A 6,000-nucleotide genomic window follows, 5' to 3' on the forward strand; every position below is an offset into this window, starting at 1 on the left:
CACTTACCCTGGAGCGCGCTTTCGCTACTCTGTGAGCCTGTTTAGATGCTTGGCTTTAGCACACAAAGCTTGTACGTCGGTAGTCCTTTTCGGCAAGCTTTCAGCTAACATCTTTACGGTTGCGGCAACTGTACGACTGTATGGCTACACCAGGACAGTCTGAAAGTGGACACTCCCATAGCATTGTAGTATACGCATTGAGTAACGCGTACCTGAAAGTGTGGCGGATTTGGGAAACACGTGCGCTTACTCGCGTCACTAATAAACAAAGACCAGCCATTGTTGGCTCGACTTGGCTTTCAGCTACGAGCCAGTTTCGTTTGAATGACAGTATTGACAATTTGGGCTGATCAAGGTTGCCAACACAACTGATGCGGCTGTCGATCTGTAACTCTATCAAATGTCTCCACCTGAATGCCAATGGGTGGTTTTCAAGTTGAGAAGTGGCGCTACGCATGCTGGGTCTTCGAACTTCCGGTTCGAAATTTCGCTCATTTGGAGCAAAGCAAAACTTCGTAAACTCTGGCATAAACGACAACGAAGACGAGTTCGCCTGGGAACACCTGCCCCGCAAAGAAGTAAGGTACTTTAACAAATACTTTGCACGTACTTTTCTTATGACAAAGATCAGATAAGACACATCGTGCATGTTTCGGTTTCGTTTGCGTGCACTTTGAAATCGCGATATTTTGCTGTGCCAAATGTTCTGTTACAATGCGGTCGATTTGACGCTTCTGATAACAAAAATAACAAATAACGTTTCAGATATGGCCCAAGAAAATGTACAGGCAGTATTTTACGCGGCAATTTTCTGCACCCTGAGAATAGTACGCATGTTATCGTTTCCTTTTAGCTGGGGACAATGCTGTGGCTTTAGTGATATTCTTTTTGTATTACGAGTTGATAATGTTATTCACAGCCACGCACAATTCAACATGGTAAGTCATGGCACGGCATTTGGTGACAAGTGCCTATACCCCTTAGTTGAATTTTCGTTTACGCAGATAATATTTTTTCAAAGGCGTAGGATCCCACGGTATATTTTATGTACTTCTTCCACAGAATTAGTGCAGTTAAACGCCGAACATCCACTTATTTTTACGTTGAAATCACGCTGACGCAATACGACTCGATCAGAACTTCGAACCGGAAGTGTAGATCGACGTGACATTGCAACTTCCCTTACGTCATTTTGACAGGAAATTTCTAACCACCCATATCGGAACTCAAGACATGTAACAAAACCGCTTTAGTGTTGAATAAAAGTAATTGTTCCTCTAGTGCAAGTTGCAGACAAAAATGCAATTAAAAAAGACACAGCCACAATTACTTTGAAGGTATTGGGACGAACTAATTATTGTGAAAGTAACTTAATAAGCTGTAATTAGTTACTTCGAAACGAGCGAAAGTTTCCACGGATATACAACTGGTGGAATGTTCAATTGGGCGAAAAGATCCCGCGCAGGTTAACTGCGGCGTGCAGACCTGCGCCCACACCTCTGGCGACGTTACGTAAAGCGTGCTTCACCGCACACTACCTTTGTTTGTTGGAATGCGAGCTTTACAAAGCTCACGTCCCTTCAGTCGCACTCGTCAAACGGCATCGACTGGTGCGTCGCACTTGCGATGTCATTTGGAACGCAGTAGATAACGTACTCTAGAATTTTGCAAGGAATGCTAGTCGGTGTAGAATGCCAGGAACATAGGTCGGTAACACAGAGAGAGAGAGAGAGAGATTGCGATTACCTGTTTTGAAAATAGAAACCACTTTGCCCGAGCGCCTGTCGAGAGGAACTATACCTGACGAGAGAGACTGTGGAAATATTAGTACTCAATGGAAACCCATTTGGTAAACGCTTTTGGCAATACCCATAACTTAAAAACCCGAAACTAGAAAAAAAAAAAAAAAGACAACACAGACAAGGTGGCAAGACAGTGGGTAAAACACGTGGCAGTTCGCAATTATTAAAGAACCGGACTTCCTAATCGCGCGAAATCTCTACAAAGCCATATAACAAGGTCCCTTCCGCTCATCTCTAAAACGTGATTTATCTGAACCGATGAACCCGGGGAAGCACCACAAATTGCGTCAGGATAGAGGCTTAACCTGCGTCATACCTTCCGGAGCAGATGCCCATGCACCGAAATAAGAGAGAAAGAAAGGTGAGAAATCAAGCCCGGCTCTTCCTCTTTGCGCATGACCTACATTCCAAGAGGGTCCACAACAAAAGGTGCACCCCGCACATGACGTAACCCCCCCCCCCCCCCGTTTCCCCACCAGCTGTTCTCCCACGCGGAGGTGCATGGGGGTTCCTGCGAGGGAGACGTCATCGCATTCTCACACTATACGCCCTCCACCCCCTCCATTACTGGGGTATTGACGCTTCCGGGAGGGAGTACTTGACCTTCGAGGTTGAAAGGCCAAGGGCACGGTATGTACCTTGGAGTACATGCAAGGGGGACAGACGTTGACAATTTTCTGCCTTGTATACCAGGTCAGAAGTTGGGGTCGGGATAAGTTGCGGTCGTAATAATAACGGGCGTTGTTGCCTTAAACATGCAGGGGCGGCGCAAGGTCCTGAGTTCAGGGGGACCCCAGATCGCAATCTTCCGCAAAAACGGCTAGTAGGAGACTGCCCACTTACGCTGCAGCTCAATAAACAGTATCGATAATAATGAGAAAATACCGGGCCCTGAGCACGTACGCAAGTGAGTCCGTGCAACGTCCCGGCATCTCCGTGTAATTTCCTGTGAGGACAAACGATGGATATTTGTGGGAAGTCCAAACCATGGCCACTCGGAGACGTGGGGGACGTCTGTCAGAAAAATGTCTGTCTCCCAAGGAGATACGAATTGCCGGGAAAGGATATCCCCAGGAGCACCACGGGAAATTTTGTTCCGTTTGGGATGTGCGCATCCCAAAGACGTAAAATTACTTGTGTAGCGTGTACCCGTGACACCGAAGCAGCACTTGGGTACAACAGGCTGCTGACAGAGCCGGACTGGCTGTCCTCTCACAGCTCTGTAACAGCCGTTCCATTACCGGAAACAGTAACAGAAACCTAACGGAAACGAAAATGTAGCAGTAACGAAAATGGAAACGGTAACGAAAATACGTCCGTTATCCTTCCCTGACTGGAAGTTCTACATAGTAGATGGGATACACTACGGAAAGTGACGCTGGTCGTATAGCACATAATCCCACTCGTAATGCAATAGCAATTGCCGAAATAAATTCGCCGAAAATGAGCCCTTGGCTCCGCCTCTTTTTTGACGGCTCGTAGTTTGAGCGCAAAGCTGCGAAGAAAGGATGTTACATTGACACGTCACACAAGGGGGCAAAAAGGGTTACAAGCCGTCGGGTGACTTCATTTTAGCTCTGATTCCCGCATTCACCGCGCGTGTTTGTTCCGTGCGTAAGGCTTGTAACCTTTTCCCTCCTCGACTGGCGTGTCAATGCAACCTCCTTTCCTCGCAGCTTTGCGCTCAAACTACGAGCCGTCAAAAAAGAGGCGGAGCCAAGGGCTCCTTTTCGGCGAATTTATTTCGGCCATTGTCATTGCATTACGAGTGGGATTATGTGCTATACTGAGCAAAACGACCACGAGGAACCCATTTCCGCAAAGAAAACTTTGGTTGCCTTGGGAAATTTCGGAGTTCAATTCAAGAAATTAACTTTGCGTCAATTGAAATGAAATAAAAATGCCATCAATATGTGGCAAAAGTTATGCCAGGAACCTAGCGGTTTTAGTTCAGGTTCAGGTTCAGGTACGCCTAGACCCTTTAGCATCAGGGCGGGCTCCACAAGTGGTGCCTCAGGCGAGAGAAACAAATATAGAAAATAATATATACAATAGGTTCCGCGGGGAACCGACAGGAGATTATGAAATATTCGTCTGTGTAGGGGTGTAGGGCTTGGTGTAGGGTGTACTACTCTCGCTAGGTGGCATAGTTCTTTGTTGTCTCTAGTCGGCTTGCATTGGCTGGGTGGCGCGATTCAGTGCCGGCTTCGTTGGAGAGGGGGAGAGGGTGGCTGCAGACATTTCGTGAGCGCGTGGTGGTCTCTTGCAGTTTTTGTGCTTTTGGTTTCGTTTTTGTTCTGTCCCATGCCAGTAGAAGTCGTTTTGTTTTTGCAATATCGTAGTCTTCAGATTTACTGTTGAATCCTAGCAAGGTTTCCACTGTCCTGGGTTGTGGTTCCCTTATGTCTTTCAAGGCTGCGCAGGTTAGGAGGATGTGGCGGATGTCTTCCTCTTGGCCCCCATCACAGAGTTCGCAGTGTGCGTTTTCCTGTCCAAATATTTGATGTAGTCGCTTCTTAGTTAAGAGGGATCCAGTGCGTGCCTGGAACAGAAGCCCGCTTCCTCTGTCTCCATTGTAGAAGTCCTCAGGTGCTGGGGCGTCTTTGTTTTCAGCATATGTCGTTAAACTTTGTTTTTTTGTTAAGGATGTGTGCCATTTCTCCTGTTCAATTGTGTCCATTTCTTTCTTTATAATGCGGTTCCAGTGTTGCTCTGATCTAGCGGTGTTTCGCTTCGTGTTGCGGCTATAGATTTTGTCGAACTGGGTGATTCGTTTGGATCACGCTAGGAGCGTTGCGGTCGCTCGTCTTCGGGTTACGGCGTCCGCTAACCCATGTGAGCTTCGAAGTACAGGCTAATGGGCTAATGAGTGTCCTCGCCACCCTCGCGATGCGGATGCGACGACACCAGATAGCTGGGCAATCCGCTGCCCGGCCGCTTCGGAAACCGAAGCGGCATAAACATACAGCCCTAAAAACGGAACAGAAACAAAGGTAGATGTCTCCAGTTTTGCATGAGCAAAAGAAAAAAACAAAGGGAAGGTTTTCACTTATCCTACTGTCGTTGCTTGTGAACAGAATGACCTGTACTTTTACCCAATTGACAATTTCAGGAAATCCCAGTGCTCCTTCCGTACGCGTTGCAATCTTAATGGGAGATTACTGAAATGAGGAAGGGAGGACTTCACGTTTCGTTCTGGTGCGCAATGGGCCGAGAGAGGAGGAACCGAAACACTTTGGAGACCCGCTCCTCCTCTGTTATAAGCAAGTTGCCATAGTTCAAAGTGGCGTTAACCTCTCTGGGATTTTCTGAAGTAGTCTATTCATCGAAATAGAACGATGAGTCGAGAACAAGTAGCTAGAGCGTTGTAGTTGCTAAAACGCGATTCTCAGATAAACATTTGCATCCAGTTCCTATCCCTAGAGCGTGAGAAAATGATTGAACATGCTGTAATAATAACACTTCTTCATTGCCTAAAGCATCGCAAAGAAAGCTTCAGAAAGGACATCGAACTCTATAATTATACAATGCATTCCCATTAATTCGAATTCGAAGGGGGTCACTGCACATACTAGCTGCACGGGAGACGCGTCATGGCACGCTAGGCCTTGCCGTATGTTCGCGGCCATGCGATGGTGGAAATGTGACACTCATTCACTCCAAAATATTTTGTGTCATGCAGGTGTCAGGCAGGGGCGGGTCCAGACCCTCGTGTTGGGGGGGTTCTTTGTCGGAGTGCGTAGTGGGGAGGGAAGAGAGGCAAATCCAATGTATAAACTGACGTTTGGGGGGGGGGGGGGGGGGGGGCATCGCCCATCCTCCACTGGTGTCAGGCAAACATCAAAACATCGCGGGGTAGAACATAATCTGTAAACGCGGTTGAGTTAGTTTCTTCAGCCGCAACTCAATCAACATGTTGAGCCCAACCCAATCGCAAACGCGAATATCGCCATCCCAATTGGAGAACATATTGGCTGTCATCCACGACTTTTTGTTGGCGGTGCCTTCAACAGGAAAGGCCCTGATCCCCCTAAAAACACTGAACAAGCGACACATGACTTTGACAGGATCCGAGCGCCAATTCGAATTAAGAGATTTCGAATTAACGGATCTACACACTGTATAATAATTTTCTACATAGCATAAAGCAATGTGTACGTCACAAACGCATTTGAATGACAAGTTATTGAAACAGCAA

This window comes from Ornithodoros turicata, chromosome 9 (genome assembly GCF_037126465.1).
Source record: "Ornithodoros turicata isolate Travis chromosome 9, ASM3712646v1, whole genome shotgun sequence".
Lineage (NCBI taxonomy): Eukaryota > Metazoa > Arthropoda > Arachnida > Ixodida > Argasidae > Ornithodoros > Ornithodoros turicata.